Genomic DNA, 20,299 nt, shown 5'->3' with positions numbered 1-20,299 from the left:
CATTGTGTGTTTAAGGAGCCACTTTATTCCCATGGCTCCTGAAACACATTTAAGCTCACTTTGTAGGAAGCGAACGTAAATAATGAGATGGATCATAAAATTGAATTAATTGATTTTAAAAATCATTTGAAATCAGCAAATCTAAAGAAAACTTAGATAAATTTGTCCATGTTGGAAATATTTTTCTGAATTTGATAATGTGGATGTGTCATCCAAATCATTCATTGCATTTAAATAGAAAAGAAAGAAACAAAATATTTTTACACACATATTTATTTTCCACTTGATTTTATCTTTTTTATTCACTCCATGAATAATATACGTTCACGAAAATACGTTGTCTTTTTCAAAAATAGTCGTTCAAATTCAACAAGTCGTTCTACGAAGGTGCACTTAAGACTGTATAATGGCGTGTATTTAATTTGTACTTTATTCTGACAGCCCCGTTGTAATTGATGATGACAGTTCGGTTTCACCGCTCTGGTCAGACGCTTAGATGCAGGACCTTCGTTTGAAAATCGGAGACCCCCATCGAGCGATTTTGACTATTTTACACTAGATAGAATCGATTTTCAAAAACGAGGACCTTATTTTAGTAGGGGAGTGGGAGGCTATTCGGATCACTTTTTGAAAATCAGCCATATCGTCTTGAAAATGACCACGAATTGCCACAATTTATATATGGTTGGAAAGCTATTCTCTTAAGCTACCTTTAACATAAATAAACTTTTTGTGTTGGATGTCCTGGTAGTGAGATATGGGCCTATGTTTGGACGACCTTTATAAGAATGCACACCAAAACAGTATTTCCAAGAATTCGAGTTCATTTTCTGATATTTCAACAGTTTTATTGACACTTTTACACTATAGTTTTGATGCTAATACAAAGACAACACCAAATTCGAAATTTTGTGACGACGAAATATTTCGGCAAATGAGTTCAAAACACAACTTCGCCGATTTGCTGCACACAGTCCACTGAATGTATAATCATGTAGGTCGCCAAATATGCGGCTCACAACAACACACATTTAATGGCAGTTCTACGTGTCATGGTGTCTGTACCGTTTTGGAGATATGTAGAGTGATCCGGTTTGCCCCCTGATCCGAATAGCCCCTCTCTTCCCTACATTGTACAGTGCATTAGTGTATTAGACTACTTACATTTTTGCATTTTCTACTAATACTGATTTTACATGGATTTGTGATTCAAATTTGTTAACGGAATACATTCAAACCGAATGGGATCGGTTATCAGCTGTATATACGTCTATCTGATGATACGAAGTCGTATTCGAATGGTCACAGTGATGAGAATTTGAGTCACGAGTACACGTAAAGTAGATTATGGACAGAATTACAGAAACATATGAAGTATTCATTTGCGTATTACACTCGATTCTACGAGTTAATTAGCTGTACTTCTGTTTTGTCTCTTTTCTAAGCTACGATCTCACAAATGTCTATTATAATTTAAACAACAATTGATCTGAAAGCATATGTAATTTTGTATTTCTGTCGAAGTTTGATTATACTTTTCAAGCCAAACGAAAAAAAAGACAATAAATAAATCATTTTTTTAGTTTTGTGTAGCTAGTATGTGAGTTTGCCTTATCTTGCTCGTACGCATATGTAATCATTACGATGACTTATGTTTCTGTGTATTTGATTTATGCATTGATAATAATAAATCAAAGGGTAACCCAGTTCGTATTCACAATTTCGTTTGAGATCAGCTTACAGGTGACTCATGTCACTGTTGATTTTTGCTTCATAACTCATTCGCATTAATGCTAGTAATCCATTTACTAACAATATTAAAATTGGCTTATGGTCAACAGCTTGATGATTAATTTTGAGTATTAAAGTAAAAGCATATGAAAATGATGCTTTCCAAAGATTATATCCCAAAAATTCATTTCAGGAAAAATGAATAATTATACATAAATACTTTCAGTTAGGTATCAAGATAAGAAGATTACGGAATTTCATCCCGCCAATGAGAACGATCCTCTTCCTATAGAGAGATTATGAAAATTATCCTGAGACTATTTGATTACAATGATTCGGATTATTTTGCATGTTTTTGTCTCATTCGAAATGATAGCCGCGTTCTTATTGTGATAGCATATGAATGAAACGATATTCAATTCGTTAATATTTTTACGACAAATCTATAATACAAAATCAGGCCAAAAAGGTAAAGCAATTGGATAGTGCTGTAGATTTTTGTACCACATATGTTACAATAATAATATGCGTTTTTTGAAAATTCTTTCGAACCAAATTGTACGCTTGGCATTTGCTTGCTATTGAAAGTATAATTGAATCAGTAACCACAAAATTCATGGGAGAAAAGAGGATGGAAAAGATTTCAAAAGCCAAATTACTTCCTAGACCGAAAACAGCAATGCAGTATAGAAGAAAAGATACAAAAGTTACCGAAAATTGGACATGTACCATATTTGTGGGAGATTTTGTGCTCACCACATGTCTTTTCGTTTTGAATACAAAGAGATTTTAAAAACCAATATATCGATGTGAGTTCACTCGGTTCAATATTGAGAAACGAAAAAAATAAAACAAATTGTTTTTGATCATTTTTTGATTGTGGATTTTGTGGTTTCAGTTGAATGTAAATGTCACTTTGCAGACAAAATAACAGTCGATATATATTCATTTCAGGTTGTATCGAGAAAAAAAACAATTTGAGGTCGCACAAAAAATGTTCCAATCATCAAATCCTCTGAATATTGTTGCGTTAAGTTTGGAACGGATGTGAGAGAACGGAGACTTGAATTGAACAAAATTAAATGCAATTATAAAAATTAAACTGTCAAATGTGTGCAAACAAACGACAAACTTTCGTTATGCAGAACAGTTTGCAAACCAACCAACCAACCAAACCACCAACAAAGAATAGAAATAATGGACAAATGATCGAAACACATCGCAACTGCATAACCTAATAGACCCCAAAGTTTCTAGAGCAAATGGGGTGCGAGTTTTGTTCGTGCTTGCTTGCACATATATAAATATCGAACCGTACATACATGGTGGGTGCATGGGTTTATTTTACACAATATATGGAGCAACCCGTTTTCAACATAATCTCAGAATATTCCTTGATAATACCAGTTATTTAGTTCAACAGCACAGTTCTCATTCATAGAAATAGTCTTATTCCATCAGCCAGAGCATGTCAGTTTTGTCAGTTGTAATATTAAATAATAATATATTCTATGAGTGCGCACTGCGCAGGCATATGAGCCCAATACAAACTAATGTTAATATTAAGTTTGATTCGCATTCTTATGCTCACTAACGATACTAATATGCCGAAACGAATTTGTATACACATATTCTCTATCTATTTATTCGCTCAATCACTATATGTATTTCATTCAAATGTGAAAGAAGTAGAGTTAAGCGAATCTTAAAGTCTAAACTGCTTTGCTATAAGTTTCTTCTCAAGTGCTACTTTTTTTCATTCCATAAATTCAGTAGATCATTTTTTTTCTCTATCAAACCATATGTAATTGAAATTTATCCTGTTTTTCCCACTTTCATGAAATAATACGGTTGAAAAATGAAAAATAAATTACTCTAAAATACTTCGGATATCCACCACATAGCACGCCATTCAGCGTGTTTGCGCTTATATAAAACAAGATTTGGTGTATACCATATACCATATCAATTTCGAATGTCACGTTACACCATTTGTTTCTGTTCTGTATTTCTGTTTGCTATTTAACGCTCGACTGCACGTCACATATTGTCAATCATTTACGTCGGCCAGCGTTACAAATCAAATTTTAAAATTGCATATTAAATGAGCTCTCTCTCTCGCTCTCTCTCTCTTTCTTCATGGAATAGAAAATCTGCAATATTATTATAAGATAATCGCCAGTTCATGCATTGCTGTTATGTATTAAACATTAAAGCAGCGATGCATGTCTCTGAAAGCAATATGATATAATGTCATTTATCAATTTATCATGCTCAGAACGAAGTATTCGAAAACTGGTAAATACATAATGTCCAACACAAATGAAAGCCAGTGAAATTGAAGGTAGTGGATCGTCGCAAATTAGAAGTAGTTTGTTTTCCAACTTCACTTCTAATTTCCGCACCCGTTTTGTGTGGAATACAATTTCATTAATCTTCGAAACATCGCTTCTAATTTGTGAATGATTCTCATTTGTGAGGTTTCACTGTACTAGGATTGCTGAAACTTTGACAGTAAGCCTATTTTCATACTCAATAATATCGATTGCATTTTTTCATAGATCAAAAGTTTTAAGAGAGAACTTTTGGTAAAACTTTTTTGTGGTAAAATCGTATCAATGCCGTTATTTGGGCATTTTGTTCCAATGGATTGGTCACATAGAAGTTTTGACCAAAACCGTTGTTGAGAACAAAGTGTCTTTAGCCAACTTTTTACATGAAAAAAGGAGACAAATTGAATCTTAGTTGGTATTCGGAATGCGGATTTTCTTCGATTATTTTGTTGATTGTTGGGAAGATATCATGATTGTATCAAGAGAAACCGAACTAGTTAGGATTCCTAACTTAAGATGAAAGCGTAATGCAATTTTGTAGTGATGATTCTCTTTTTGATCAAATACGAATTGAAGGATTTTTGCTAATACTCATGGCGAAAATACACTGAATTTAGAAACATTGATGCTATATTCGCAAGCAAATGAATTGGAAGTATAGAGTATAGTGATTCGGCTCTGTAACCGACAATATTGCCGTCATTCGCAGGAACAACGCTTCAAACCCAAAGAGGCATGTTACTGTACATGTGTCTCCAAACAATGATGACCCTAACTTGGTTATGCAATGGTTTTTCAAGTATGCAGCAATCGGGAAGAGGAATTCCGAATACAGGAGAAAAGAAGAGAGACCGAAATTTTTTGTGGAAAATAACATCGCATGGAAAACAGAATTGTGCACAAAAAATAAAACAAAAGGATTAAAGGCATGCAAAACAAATGTTCGCAAACACACATTAAATAAATTAGTAGAGCAAAACAGTGTAAAAAAGTAGATAAAAGAGTCGGTTCGGTCGAAAGAAATGGAAAATGATGACAAGAAGAACTGAAACAGATTGTTTAACGGAAGAGAAAAAAAACGGAGCAGAAACCACAGAGGGTTAATAACATTGAAGAGAAAAAAAATCAGACTAAACGCGAAAAAAAAATTAAACCATTCACGTTACAATCTCCCGGCTGTTATAGTTGAAGTTACAGCAGATAGTGTACTCTGGCAGAGTGTCTAGTATGCTCATGGTCGTCTGCAAAAAAAAGAGAAGTTTCCGGGCGAGCAGCAGATGAAGAGGAAAAAAATCTTCATTTGAAATTTGCACATATTGTGTTCCGCTAACTTTGCATAAATTAAACTAATTGGAAAAATCTCTCACCCGGCCGCCTTCATTTAGCTTGTTTATTACCCCCCCCCCCCCGAAAGTTTGTATACTATCCTCTAAATATTGGAGTTAACTGGAGCTAGCCCAAACCGTTCTGTTTTTCAAGCACAAATAGCTGCTATGTCTATATTTAATCGAAGAAAACTTTGATTATATTATGTAATAAGAAGCAGACTCTGGTTCGATTTGGTGGAGAAATGCAAAGAGCCACTTCTTCATCAAAGGATGAGGAAAAAAATTAGCCTATGCTGTACATTGATTACAGTTGAGAGCACACTTCCATCAATAGCGGAATAAATCTATCATAATTGGCCACAGTAGCAACCAAAAGTAAAATCGATATTTCATCGTGGAGGAACGAAGGATTGTATGTATGAGCAAGCGTAATGAATTTTCGAACTTGCGCTACTTTATTTGTAACCCTTAATCAGAATGGAAATGGAGATAGGTGCACGAGAAAAAGATGTGAACTGAGAGAAGCACACGACTATGAAACGCGTGGCATAAACATTCACACGAACAGTGCGAATATATAAATCGCGGTATTCTTAGTCGAAAATCCACTCAACACATATTCGAATAAGATTATCGTCTACTCTGACAATGTTGGGATGGGCGTCGATTGGTGCAGAGCATACGTAATTCAAAATGTGATTTTAAAGGGTGAATAATAGCACAATATTTGACTACTTTTTATAAATAGCGTCCAACGCCGAATTATATGAACAAACACTGAACGAATGCTGCGCACGAAGAAAGCAAGTGGAAAAAAAGGCAAATCATAAATTGTTGGAAATCCAGTAAATGGTCCGAGTACTCGGAATTCATAGAGAATCAGAGAATGAAAGAGCAACTCCACTCATTTGCTCGTTTCGTCCTTTATTTACACAGATTTTCAGGCCATATACTGTATGCAAATTATTGCCGCCGCCGCTGCTGCTGCTGATGCTGCTCATTCTATCAAATATTCGTCGCAATGCTATATACATTTTGCATGCGCTCCGACTGCAGCTTTCGTGGTTGCTGGTGCAAATAATTTGAATTCATTATGAGCCAGCATGAAGAGCGCTAAGTGCTGATTGTTTGTACACCAATTACATATTGTGATGAAATATTTCAAAGAAAATTAATGACATACACTCGCCCTACATTACTATCCAACCTAAACATTTGTCCTGCCGAAACTCTTCAGGGGGAAAGAATGACTTTTAAATCATCAACAAGTCTTTCTATAGCCCAAATTTAGGGTTGAGATTCATATGTCTATCGGAATTAAATCTATAATAAATTCAAAGACGATCTGATGGAAATTTCAATCATTCAACAGATGAAATCTTCAAAAGAGACACAATTTTGCCCATAAGAACATCTCGAATGAAAATGGTAAACCATTATATTGTTTTTCGGAAAATTAATCTCCCAACTAGCCGAGCATCACAACCAAATGGTCAGTTTGATTCTTTTGAAAAATCAATGACAATACCTATTTGAATTGGCCTCTGACATTCCCTGAATGTAAATAGAATTTCCAAAATTGCGTGCAACATATGGCATTATCCAAAAACATTTACACATTGTAATTAACGTCATCAAATTGAATGTAGCGAACTACGAAACATCTATCAACCAATGAAAATGTAATTAGATGAAATTGGCTGATTGCTATGGTGCGGGTCATTCATTTCACTCGAAAATCCAACTTTCATTTTCAAATATAATTCGATCTTCTTTTTTTGCGTTGTCGGCTCCCTTTCGAAACTGTATTCGGTTTATATGGAATGTAGAAGAGCTTGCGTGAGCTCAACCTTTTAATATGTTTATTTTAGGAGTATAAAAACATTCATGTGTAATTTTCAAAGTCGATTCATCTCAAACGAACTTCTTAGAAATCCAGTTCTTGATAAATTCCCCATTTAAAAAATTATATATAATTTGATACCGACATACGTAAAGAAGAACTAATTGTTAGCTATGGATATGGCCATATTTTGATCCAATTGTCGATTGGGAATGAATCTGAATTATTATAATATTTCAACAATTCATTTTTATGTAATCCGTTCGAATCATTCTGATGGCTGCACCAAAATCCGAATTTTTAAAGTAAAACCTAGGAATTCCCGTGAGCACCACCGTAATTGGAAATTTTGAGATGAAAAAGTGACAGGAGTTTTTGGGTGAACGATTCCAAAACGAGTTCCGACCGTTAATATTTGACTATTGCTAAGTGATAAATTTATTTCATTCAACTTATCCGTTATTTACCTATGCTCTGTTTGAAATTACGCAAACAGAATTCCTTCTTATAGTATGCAGATCCTTCAACTTACGAATGCATCTTAGGTTAGGTGTGCGCATAAAAGAAAAGAAGAGGTAGTCCAAAGATGAAAAGAGCGTTACATGAGGAATCCAAGGAGAAAGAGAGAGAGAGAGAAAGAGAGCGAGAGAAAATAAAACCGACAATATGTCCAATATGCCAGATAAACACCTTATTTGCAGCAATCATAAAACCAGAATGTTTGGGATTGGTAATCAAAATCCCATCTATATAAACGAATTTAATGTTTCATAATGATAGTGAAAAGATAATTTATGATAATTTTAAAATTGCAAATTAAGTGATTCAAATTAAAAAAGAACGTTTGTTCTGGACCATGTGGTATTCCATATGGGTATGTATGTTTATGAACCGCCAATCGTGCAAATGTATACGAAATTCGCTTTCCAAAAGTTTTGAAATTAAATATAAGATGTCATCTATTATTGAAAATTGTTTCAAGCGTTAGACATACCTCAAAATTCGGTATGTTCATTGAACATTTTGGAGCACCAGAACCGCTCATATTGTTAACTAAATTCGAAAGTGATAAATGGAACAACGCTTTAATAATCATACAATTAATATCAATGTGCGGACCATCTTAGATGCATTCTCTCTCTATGGCCCGTCACAAGGATTGATATTTATGCAGCCGTGTGTCGATAAGAAGTGAATGCACATATTATAACTTTTACACATTGCTCGAAACACTCGGAACGATGTTTCTTTTCGGCACATGGCTGCACAGTGCACAGTGCACAAGTATCATTCCATGTAACGGGCCTCAAAGAGTTGTTTTAAACATATTTAGGAAATTATATACTAACATATTCTTGGAGTTTCGTTCCTCGAAATTGACCACTCACGCAACTTGATCTTGAAAAAGAAAAATATGAGTACCATTAGAAAATGCGCATCTCGTTTTGCATCAATTTTGGTTTGCGTGTTCAATGTGATTATATATGATGAAAAAAGACGTTCGATATTTATTCATTTTTGCATTCGACACAAGAGCATCGTTCAGTCCCCGACAGCCCAATGCACAATGATGATATTCCTGCACATATTAAGTTAAGTTCACTATTCGTTTTTGTTATATTTTAAACGTTCGAGATTTATTTAATCATAGCAATTATGGACGATGCGGTTGAATGGAATGAGTTTCACTCTACGTACGTTCGAATTGAGTGTCTATATATCAGAGGCGAATAGGAATGTGAGAGGAATAATGCAATGAAATATTTGGATCCAAAGTGGTCCGAAAAATTTTCGAGCGGAATTTAGCAGAAAAAATGCGTCTATCAATTCAAATTGCGTATACAAAAAAATGGATGACTTCCAATTGGATCATTTGACCAGCTTCAAAGCGCCTATTTCACTGAATCTGGTAAACGCTATCTCACTCACTCCCTCTTATGTCCAATTTTTACGTGTACAAAGGTTAAAAGGATCTTGAAACGAATCCAAAAACGAAACGGAAAAAAGGAGAGTGGATAATATCAGGCACGGTCTGCGTATATTCTTGAGTAGCCATGCTAGCCATTGGGCAAAGTTCATGCTACTTTTAGCTGTACTCGCATAGTTTTGGAAATGTTTTGCTTTCAAAAGAGAATGATCAAAATATTTATACGTCATTTGAATAAAATTGATGCCAAGCTAAAAAAATGAGCGTGCGTCAATTTTCTCTGTCCAGTGTCTATATAAGGAGATATGTATTATTTTCACTGTATCAATATCACCTTTAGAGATGAAGCAGATAAAGTTGCGGTTTTTCATCATTGTTCTGGCGTTTCAATTGGGATTTGACAAATCGGCTGTCGTAAAAGTAAACGCACCAAGTATCGATAAGCTGAGGATATTTGGAAAATGAAAGGTACTGCATATTTTTCCATGTAATAAACCCAAATGATAATTATTGACCTGTATATAATAATGAATGGTATTTCTTTGCTTGATGTCAAATCAACTTCGATTCGTTTATTTATTTTTTATTTATGTAGGGGGCGTTGCTGCAGGTTGAGAATTGCTGCAGGTTGAGAAACGTCACTTTTTTTCACTATACGTGATGATACCGCCATCGCAATAGCTGTCAAAGTCTTAGTTTAATGCATGATCACTTTTGAGACTTCTTTCGACAGAACTGGCATTTGTTTTGATACACTTCCAATTCGACTGTGATTTTTTGTGCGAAAATTTTTTATCTCGTTTTTGCCAAGCGTTATAAATTGACATTTAGGATAAAAAAAGGAGTCGGGTAAGCGGTATTTTATAGTATTTTCATTTCTCTTTATGATTCAATATGAATTATGTGCATTTTGTGGTGTTGAAAAAAAAATTATGAGTCTCGGAGAAAATGTCTATAAAACTGCAGGTTGAGAAAGTGATTTTGCTGCAGGTTGAGAATAGGTGAATTTTAGCAAATTATGCATAAAAATGATTTAAGTATTGATTTCGTTTGTAAATCATCACTGAATCATCGTTGAAGTGCATATAAGTCATTTTAGCGTTTTTTTTTCTGGATATTTATTAAGTTTTATTTCGAAAACGAACATACCGACTCGAAGAAGGAAGATCGATTTTGGTACTTACTAAGAGTATCTTTTGACATTCAAATTTATTGTTAATGCATTATATAACAATAAAATCCTCATAACATTGAAAATATATCGCATTTATATCATTTATTTGCACGTATTATGCCATTTTTGAAAATTCTCAACCTGCAGCAAAAAAAATTTTTTCGCCATTTTCAGCACCTTCAGAAAGTTGACCATAAATTTTGTTTTTGAAAAGCAATCGCGGATGTTTCTTTGCCAAAATTATAGCTCTGGACATTATCTATCCAACGGTACCATACACTTTTGTAAATGTTAACTCCAGACAAAGTTATGACCAAATTATAAAGTGGTAGCCAACCTGCAGCAAAGTCCCCTATGTTTGATACATATTACTTTTCCGTACACAACGTGTCAAGGAAAAGTATAGGAATTGGTCCCGAAAACTTTTTTCGCAAAATTAGCTTAGATCATCATAAAAACTCATGAAACGCGCAGAAAACCACTTTTTGAGACACTTTTCCGTTCGTGTGCCGTCGTTGTCGTTGTCGTCGTCGTCGTCGTCGTCGTTGGTGTGTGTTAACACGATAACTCAAAAAATAATTGAGATAATCAAAATCAGGAAACGCCAAAAGTATTCGAAAAACTTAGTTTAAGTTCGAAGATGAGCCATTTTCGATTTGATCCTGGGGTACTTTCCCTAAGAAAAACCTCAAAAAATTGATACTTTTGTGTGGGAGGTACCTGTAAATCGACTCCGAATGGCTTCAAACTTTCTAGGATTTCATTCTTTGGGATAAGAATAAGATTCTGAAAGTTTGAAACCAATCGGAATCGATTTACGGGTACCTCCCATACAAATTTTTTGAAATTTTGACTAAAATTACCGATTTTTGGACAATTTTGTATGGGAGGTACCCGTTAATCGATTTTGATTGGCGTCAATATTTCTGAGGTTTCATTTTTTGGAGAAAAAATAAGATTCTGAAAGTTTCATGTTGATCGCATGTGCAGAAGTTTGGTTTTTGGCCCTCAATTTTTTCCAAGAAAATTTCGACAAAAATTGAGGACGCAAATGCGATCAACATGAAACTTTCAGAATCTTATTTTTTCTCCAAAAAATGAAACCTCAAAAAGTTTAAAGCCAATGAGGATCGGTTTACGGGTACCTCTCATACAGAATTGTCGAAGTTTTAGTTAAAGTGACCGATTTTTCACTTTATTTTTATTAATGTATTTTCACTGCCTTTATTTCAAGAAAATTCACAAAAAATAACCAAAAGTACCTACGGATAACGCACGCCAACGGTACGGAAAAGTTCGGGACTACCAATGTAATTCTTTTTATTTTCTTAATGGTAGAAAGTCATTAAAAACTCGCATCTTTACATGGAAAAAGCGTTAAAGTAGCCTTTTCATTTACTACCCGACGAGAAATTTGCGGTAAAATAGGTGTACGCCGACATTCCGTCGCATATCCGCGGATACTCGCAATGCGAATAGGAATCCACAATAAAAGTTGCCGCAAAATGTTATCGCTGAATACCCTGCGACTATTCGCGCTGCGAACAACAGTACAGTTCCAACCTGAAGTTGGCTGCGCATGACATTTCAGAGTATTCGCAGGGTACTCGCCAACTATCCGCAATGCGATTATTCGCAAATTTCTTGTCGGGCTAGTACAACGATTAGGTCTCCTTAAATTAGCCATAGCTAACAATTGATGAGTCCATTGATTCTCTATTTTACGACCAATTGTCAATACACAATTTATGGTGTATATGACAGATGAGAAGGAGAGATAAAGAGATAAAAAAGAAAAATATTTGACTACTTATAAGTTATAACAAATAGGAAGTGGATATAAAGATGGTAATAATTATTATTACTCTGCACAAAACGACGTTACTTCGTCAGAGGTTGTTTATTAGATATAGATATTCAGTATTTACAACAATACAATAATAATAAATGTAATGCAGTTTGATTTGGTTGAGATACTAGGTTTTTTTTTCTTTTCATTTACGCAGAATGACAGCAGGCAATCTCTGTTACACAATTTCTATTGCATTTTTTCTGAATCATTCATTCAATTGAACGAACGGCGACGGCATTCAGTGCGTGTGTAACAAATATACTGTTTTTACCAATGTTGATACGGAACGGTCAATAGTAGATGGACGTCTAGTTGAACGGGTGTCATGTTTGTGATTCCATGTAGATATAATCGATTTTGATAAACAATTCCAACACTTCTAAATTAACAAATACAAACACAATTCCAGCAGCCATGACTACTTGGAACTAGAATGGAAGAAAATTAAATAGAGGCGTCAATTCGAATCCGATTCCATCAATTTCTAGCAATCTAATTCAAATAGAATTGACTAACATAAACTGAAATATAAATGTGATGACACATATAACACGTAATATTTTTGCATATATATTGAAGAAATTCAAGAATCTGACTCATGTTGAAAAAAAATCTCACAACTATTCATCCTTGATGACGTGTTAAACGAGAATGGCTTTGAGTTGAATCTGAAAAATCGCAACGCTAGCAAAGAATGTGGCAACCGTGATATTGCCAACAAAAACTCGAGTAAAAATTTTTTTATGGAATGAAAGGGTGATATAGAGCGTTTCACTAAATATGCGAGCGTTGCCATTTTGCTGGCGCTCTATTATACACGCTTACAACATTATTACTTTGCTAGCTTCCACTTGAAATGTTCGGCTTTTTTCGTGATTTGTGTATTTATGAATCGGCACATAATACTTGCGGCCCCTTTCTGCTGCTATGAAATACCAAATTTGTGTGAAAATAATGCTAACTGCCACAGAAATTTTGCTATCTTCACCCTCCGCTGAATTGGCGCTGAAAAAAAAGAGTCGACACTTTTTTATTCTCAAATATAAAATGATATAAATATTTGCTTTTTTCTCGTCGAAACTGCAACTGAAAGCGAAAAAAGTATCGTCACAAATAGCTACAAACGTAGAATAATTTTATAATCACGCGCATAATGTTGGTATATCCGTGAATTTATATATTACATTCCATACAGTTCCCTTGTCGTCGACACCACAGCTGAAGTTGAGAAAAATGACATCTCAAATTCATTTCACACTCGCAAAGTGCTTCGGTGTAACCGAATGTTGAAAAGAGACACCAGTATCAACTTTCACTTACTTAAATCATGTTTTTTTTTCCTTTCTCTTTTGGTTTGTTACTCGCTCCCTATCTCAGAATATATTCTTTTTCTGTCTAATGTTCAGCTAGACAACGTATACAATTTATTTTATTAGCATTCTCCACATCCGCGTCCACTAGTGTTTCGATGAAATGTGGAGCATTGCGATTTCAACGAGAGAAAAAAACAATATATGAAACCCTAATATCAAAAAGGGAACGAGTAAAGTTTCAGAGTGAAACTGTGCTTCGCGGGTGCAAAAACGAAATACAATAAGTCTTAATTTTTTTCGCAAACCATTTCGAACATTTTCTTTCGACTCAGCCGACCAGGTTTTACTCAAATACGACAGGTTTCAGAGCCTCTGCTGCACACTTGACCTAACTGTCGTTCAATATCATTGGATTGTAAAACATATTAGACCCGTTCTGGTCGGTTTTTCACTACAAATATTTTTGCCCGGAAGTAAATTTAATACAACGTTTTTTTCCCAGTGTGATTAGATGTTCAAGTTTATGTTCTTCTTTTTCGGTACCATCTAAAATGAGTACGTTCAAATCAAGCAATATATAAATATCTAATAACGTTCCACCAAACATTACACGATGAAAAAATTTCCGCAAAAAGCGACATTTTATATTTTTTATTCTTAAAAGCGATAAAAACAATTGTTCGAGAAAAAATGAGATGAAAAAATTCCCTTGAAAGTGAGATATGACAAAAATTCCATTTTTGTCCGCACATTATTTTTTTTCTATGATTTGTTCAGAGAAAAAAAAATTAATATCGGTTTTGCAAGAGACGATTTTTTGTGTGTCCCATTTCTATACTCGTAAATTAAATATTTCGTTTGGTAAAAACTAGAACATACTATCAAAGTCTCATATATAAATATATCGATTTTTTCTTCTTTTTTTTATCCACATTCACCCCATGTTGAACAATATGAAATGCAAGATTTGCGCACTTGACGTCGGCGTTTGCAATTTAGTGAACGAACAAAAAAAATGCAATGCTAAATGTGGCAAGAGAACAGGATGGTTGCAGAGCTTATGGCTTATTGGCGAACAACGCGTTCATCTATGTTATTACCGAATACAGTAGGTGAATTTTTTTTTCGTGGAGTCTCGAGCACTCGCAACTATCGACTGATGATATAGCTAAATTAAGGTGCTTTGCCTTTATCAGTAAGCGTGAGGAGAGGAAGCAACAGTAGTACTCGCTCGCGCGCGCAAAAAAACGGGAAAATTCGTACTTACACACGCTATTGTTGAAGCCCAAGTCAATGGGGATACAAACAATCCGACATTTCGATTAAACCATTCCATTTTGTAGCTGATGCCTTTTCTCTGTCTCCTTTTTTCTGGGGGTTTTTCTTTCATTTTTTTTCTTTTCGAATGTGCCCGCCGTTACAGTATCTATTCAAAGTGTATTATGTTGTAAGTTTATTGCTATTGCCACAACGTATATGCACTTCATACCCCGAAAATGGAAAATTGATAGAATAAAAGGCGTTGTCATCTCGCATATATGTACTGTACAAACTACACACACACCCGAAAAAAAGAGGAAAATACCACTTTTGGTGTCCTCTATCGATTTGTATTCTTCAGTGTATGTATAAACAGTTTAATGTCTTTATCGTGTTCTTGGCCCATGCTTGGGAATTGTATGACATTCCTTCGTCACAGTTTTATCATTAAATCGTAATGGTGAGATTTTCTTTTCCATCCAAATTAAACTAATTATTGCCAGCATTCATTCTTTTGAGTGTAGATTTAATCAATTCGACTGTTTCGTTTTATAAAACAGCATACAACAACAAAATTTGCATTTTTATCATCTTCACCCTATCGACGATGTCAAAAGAATACACAATGCGCTCATTCTCTCTCTGCCAAAATACACACAGGCACGCACTGACAATCAAACTCATCAAATTTTCACATATAATAATAATACTTTTACGCTCCATAAAAACGAAATGGATTCGGTTCATTCGCTACTTCATCCTTCAGATATACATATATATATATATATATTCACTTTCTGTCGGTTTTCTGCTCCGCACAGACAAAACGTATCATTTCCTAATTGTAAATATACCAAATCTTACGACGTTTTATCCATGTCATCGAAGTTTGGAGTAATAGTGGATTTGTGTGTTTGCGTAAAATTTAACTTTTGCCATTTTAGAATACGCGCGTATAATATAATGCTATCATTTTACTTGTGATGGCATACGCTGATAAAAACACTCATGCACACAGAAAGCGAACGAACTCTCATACTCATTTATAGTAAATGCAATTTTAGTGTTTATTAACATCATTTAGAGTGAGGCGTATATCACATTGAGCACGTTTTAGGATCCATAAGCAAAATCAGTTACGATAAAGTATTCAAGCACTAAACCGGATCTAAGCTACATTGTTTTCTTTCGTTTTATAAATGAAGAGAAGTAAATATGTACACATGCGCCTAATTGAAAAAAAATTCTTTTCTTTTTTAAATATCTACCAGAAAATTGATGGAAAGAAATAACATGAGTTTGGTGTAAACATTTATTCATGAATTCGAAAGAAAAAGAAACGAAATTGATGCTGCTGAACGGAAAGCAAGCAATCAAGAAAGCACAGCCATGTATACGAAGAAAAAAAAAATTTTGAACAAACAACGAAAATTCGATGCGAAAGAAAAACAGGCATTGGGCATAGATATGAAATTAGAAGAAATTACGTAATAAATGGAACAGCAACTTGGTAAACAGTATATTTGATGTGTTCTTTGGTTGCGTTGTTATTGGGGAAAGAAATTTGAAACTGCAGATGAACATGATCTGTAATCAAATAATGTAACAAACTTTTATCATTTTAAAGAATGATGGAACGAACAGTGTGAGAGCAGATGATATAGATTTTTTGTTTCTGCTGAAAATGAACTTCTAAGCGCATAGGCGTCAAAAACCACTGACACCACCCTTACAATAATATAATAATTTAATCATAATCATAATCGTAATAAAGCGTACAAAACAACGTATAACTCCTATTCGTTCCGCATGTACATCAAAACCAACGCCATTTTCTATATTTGTATCTCACTCATTCTAGCGCCAACAATGTTCACGCTAGTCGAACATGTAAACGCACTAAATTACATTTCATTTCGAGCTCCAGCTACGAATAAATTGTACATTTTATATTAAAATGAATGCGGATGGTGTCAAAAGGAAATGTCTAGCAAAATGTAAACCATTAAATCCAATCGGCTAAATCGAAGGATTAGAGATTTGATGTGCATTCGCTAGTGGTTGTTTGTGAAATCACAACCGGCACATTTACTTCGTCGCTTTCCTAGGGGGACATTGTGTGAAAGAGATAGAGTGAAGACTGAAGAGGGTGAGACGCGAAATAGTGCAGCACTTTTTCAACGTTCAACCAATCTTTTCGCCATTTGTGCACTTTAATGTGGTAATATTTTTATACAACGACCATTTTTCTTTGTTTGCATTAAAAAACGGGGAGTTCTCCGGCATATATTCATAATTTGATAGCAAAGTGTCGCATGGGCTACGGTTATGTGTGAATTATTACCAAATAAAACGGCAAGGATGGAAGGCATTCTTCCGAACGAAGCAGTCTTTGAAGGGCGTCGAATGACATACAAGCGAAACGGGTTAAAATGTTCGGAAATATTTTGTGAGATTTTGTTTTTTCATTAGAAGATGTAACACTTTGGCCTTGGCACTATGGGGCAGTTTTTAGTACTTTTGTTCCGGAAAATGTTTTTCTCGATACCAGTGTTCCCCATTAAGCTCGTATATTCGCGCAATTAACTCTAGAAGCACCAAGTTTTCAGATGTTTAATTGAAAAGGGGGAATTGAAATATTTCTTCATGCTTGAAACATAGATTCAAAAGTTCGTTTCACTTCCATGCGGTAATATCGGCAAACTCAGACTTTGTTGCATTCCACTCACCATTTTTCAGCGTATAATTTTTCGCTTGATATACATTCAATCGTTATGGAGTTCGTGGTTTTTGCCCATTCCAACTATAATTTTTATTTCGAACGGAAAAAAATTGATTCACTCAGTTGATGTTGGATCCTTTTTTTTAAAAAAAGAAGATAGCGATAACATATATTCTATGTGATTTTCCTTCTTTTCTGATGCCGCTATACTCTTCAATGAAATGAGTCTTTAAGCATTTGTAAATGTTTTTTTTCCTTCTTCTGCCTATTATGGATGGGTATACGAACGTAGTTTTTATTGGGGACTACAAGCCGGAATGAGAGTACAACCCGAAATAGCCCTTGAATGTGAGGAGAGCATATTTTCTATTTACAAATACGTTGAGAGGGACTCTCATACTTTCTGCATCGATCCACAATTCTATCGTATTCGAGTTCTATGTATCTGCAAGAGCACTTAACATTTTTCTTCCGCTTGCAATTCGCATATTAAATATATTTAATATAACCCAATATGAGAACTTTTCCGACCATAGTTTGATTTGACATTGCTTTTTGTCATGCAACACAAAGACCCGTTGCAAAGAAAGTATTCTGCATTCTATTCAAATACTAAACTTCGTTTCTGAAAGCGTCTCGTCGACAGAACACATAGACATTGACGGGGGAAATGAAATAGGCGAGGGATAGACGAATAAGGAGAATACAAGCAAACCTAGAAGCAAACGAACAAATATAAAGTTCAAATATATATTAAAATTGTTTATTTGCATACAATGCCAATGACTGAAATTTAGTTTTTTTCCAAGTCAAAATAGATTTTACGCACATATTCCGAGAGTAACAACGAAAAATAATAAATTTTAGTCCAGCTTTCGATGTGCATATACGATGAAACCAAGTTTCTTCACAACAATTTCAGCAAATGGAGAAAGAATATTTGTGAAGTATTTGATGGACATGTTTTCTAGGGAAGGGGGAGTGAACCTCAACTTTATCCACTGCAGAAGTCATTCGTGCGAATTTATGATAAAAGGCAGAACTACAATGTAATTAATTGTAAGTCAACGTAAATCAACCCATGAAATTTAAATCCGATTTGCATACCACTTTGGTTCGTCTTTGTGATTATGTGCTGCCCTTTTTCGTTTCCTATGGATACTGTTGTTATGGTAATTTTTTGGCAAGATTTCTCCTTGAAATCACATTCATTTTCATACAAAATATTCGACAAATAATTCGCTTGGAAATCCTGTGGACCGAAATGTGCCTCCCTCCTCTGCAACTATAATGCTGTGCGTTCCAGATATTTTCGAGTGTTTATAATTGAACGCTAGAGAATAAAAATGACTGTAGGACTATAGCCGATATTACCCTGGTAAATGAATTTGTTTCATATGTTACCGCTAATAGCCCAATAAAGGAGATGTGTTTGGTAATAGTTTTATCGAACTTCTCGAAGACTTTAATCGCACACACATAAAAAACATATAAAATGATGAAAAAACAAGACCGCAGAGCTTTGCTATTGTTACTTAATTTATTTTGTTGTTTCACAACAAACCATTTTTTAGCGCACTACATGAAATGTATTTCATCAAAATAACTTTGAAGTTATATATTTATTTGCAAAATGAATTACAAGACCTTGGTTTAATTTCTTTTTTGAAATATACTGCCTTTGGTTTAAATTAAATAAATAATATGAGCATAGAATCTAAAATCACTTTGATTCTGTTCAAGACTCAGAAAATATTATACGAAAAATTAATGTAATTTTTAAACAACATTTGATAATGAAAATTTGATTGACGCTTTGAGATATTATGCAACTATTTGTTGTTACTGCCACTGTTTTAAATTAAATAAAAAATATGAGCATAAAATTCAAATTCACCATAATTTGTTTCAACACTCAAAAAGTATCTAGGAAAAAAAGGAGCAGATTAGTAGCTCTACATTTAATGTAGTGCTAAAAAACGGCCAACTCCATGAATATTCTTGGTTATTTAACTAAGGGTAGCTAGTAGTTAAATCTAGCGATTGAAAATGGTTGTGCCATTAATCACCGTGATGTTTTTGAAACAGTTCTTTCAAACATATATACGATTTGCTTCAAAAAAGTTTTTCATAAAATAATTGAATAAAATCTACTGTGACATCTCGTCACCACCCGGATGCTCTGGAAATCACTTGAGAATGATTCAATGTTCAGAACAGAACATTTTACTGTTTTCAGAAAAAAAGAAATCAAACAAAATAAATCATTTTATATTCGCTGAATAGAAGAATGTCGACGTAAAAGAATATTTTTTTCTTAAATTCCCTGGAGCTTTGAGCTTTGCCATTCGAGTTTTTATTACTTACATCTTCATTTCTCATTCTCGAATTTCACATGTTGTTAACGGTTTGTGTGTTGTTCTTTTTTTATTTCGCTTTCTATGGCTCGTTCTGCTCACAATATGAGATGGTGTAGCGATTGATTTTCTTTTTATCACAGAAAGCAGTAGTATCACTGCCGGTGAAAAAATAAACTAGCAAAATAATAAAATGTGATAAAGTTTTGCGATTGTTAGTTGTCTTGGGTGTCAAACATAAGCTTATTTTTCTCTCCAGAAGTGTCGTATTTATAGCAATTGGGCAATGAAAAATGCATCAACTGTTCGTGTATCTCCATATACCTACGACAAAGTGCGAGTTTTGAATGTTTTACATGCTCAATAGCAAGCGAAAATGTTCCTAAATGTTTCTAGCTATGATCCTGATTCCACAGTTGAGCATTAAACCAAGAGTATCCAAGTCATGTACGGAAGTTT

At 34.3% G+C, this 20,299-nt stretch overlaps 1 protein-coding gene across 3 annotated transcripts in view; it reads right to left on the bottom strand.

Annotated features, from left to right (window-relative positions):
- Positions 1–965, bottom strand: part of LOC129574187 (extracellular serine/threonine protein CG31145-like) — a 5,501-nt gene extending 4,536 nt beyond the window's left edge. For 2 of the 3 annotated variants that reach the window (XM_055455780.1, XM_055455782.1), the window contains exon 1: positions 711–960. The gene's annotated coding sequence lies outside the window, so the exon portion shown is untranslated. Of the gene's footprint in view, positions 1–710 lie in introns of all 3 variants that reach the window. The other variant, XM_055455783.1, reaches the window with a different exon arrangement.
- Positions 966–20,299: the final 19,334 nt, after the last annotated feature.

Source organism: Sitodiplosis mosellana, unplaced genomic scaffold, assembly GCF_009176505.1.
Source record: "Sitodiplosis mosellana isolate CC-2019 unplaced genomic scaffold, AAFC_SMos_1.0 Smas_scaffold_6150, whole genome shotgun sequence".
Lineage (NCBI taxonomy): Eukaryota > Metazoa > Arthropoda > Insecta > Diptera > Cecidomyiidae > Sitodiplosis > Sitodiplosis mosellana.
This window is presented reverse-complemented; position numbering and strand designations above follow the sequence as displayed.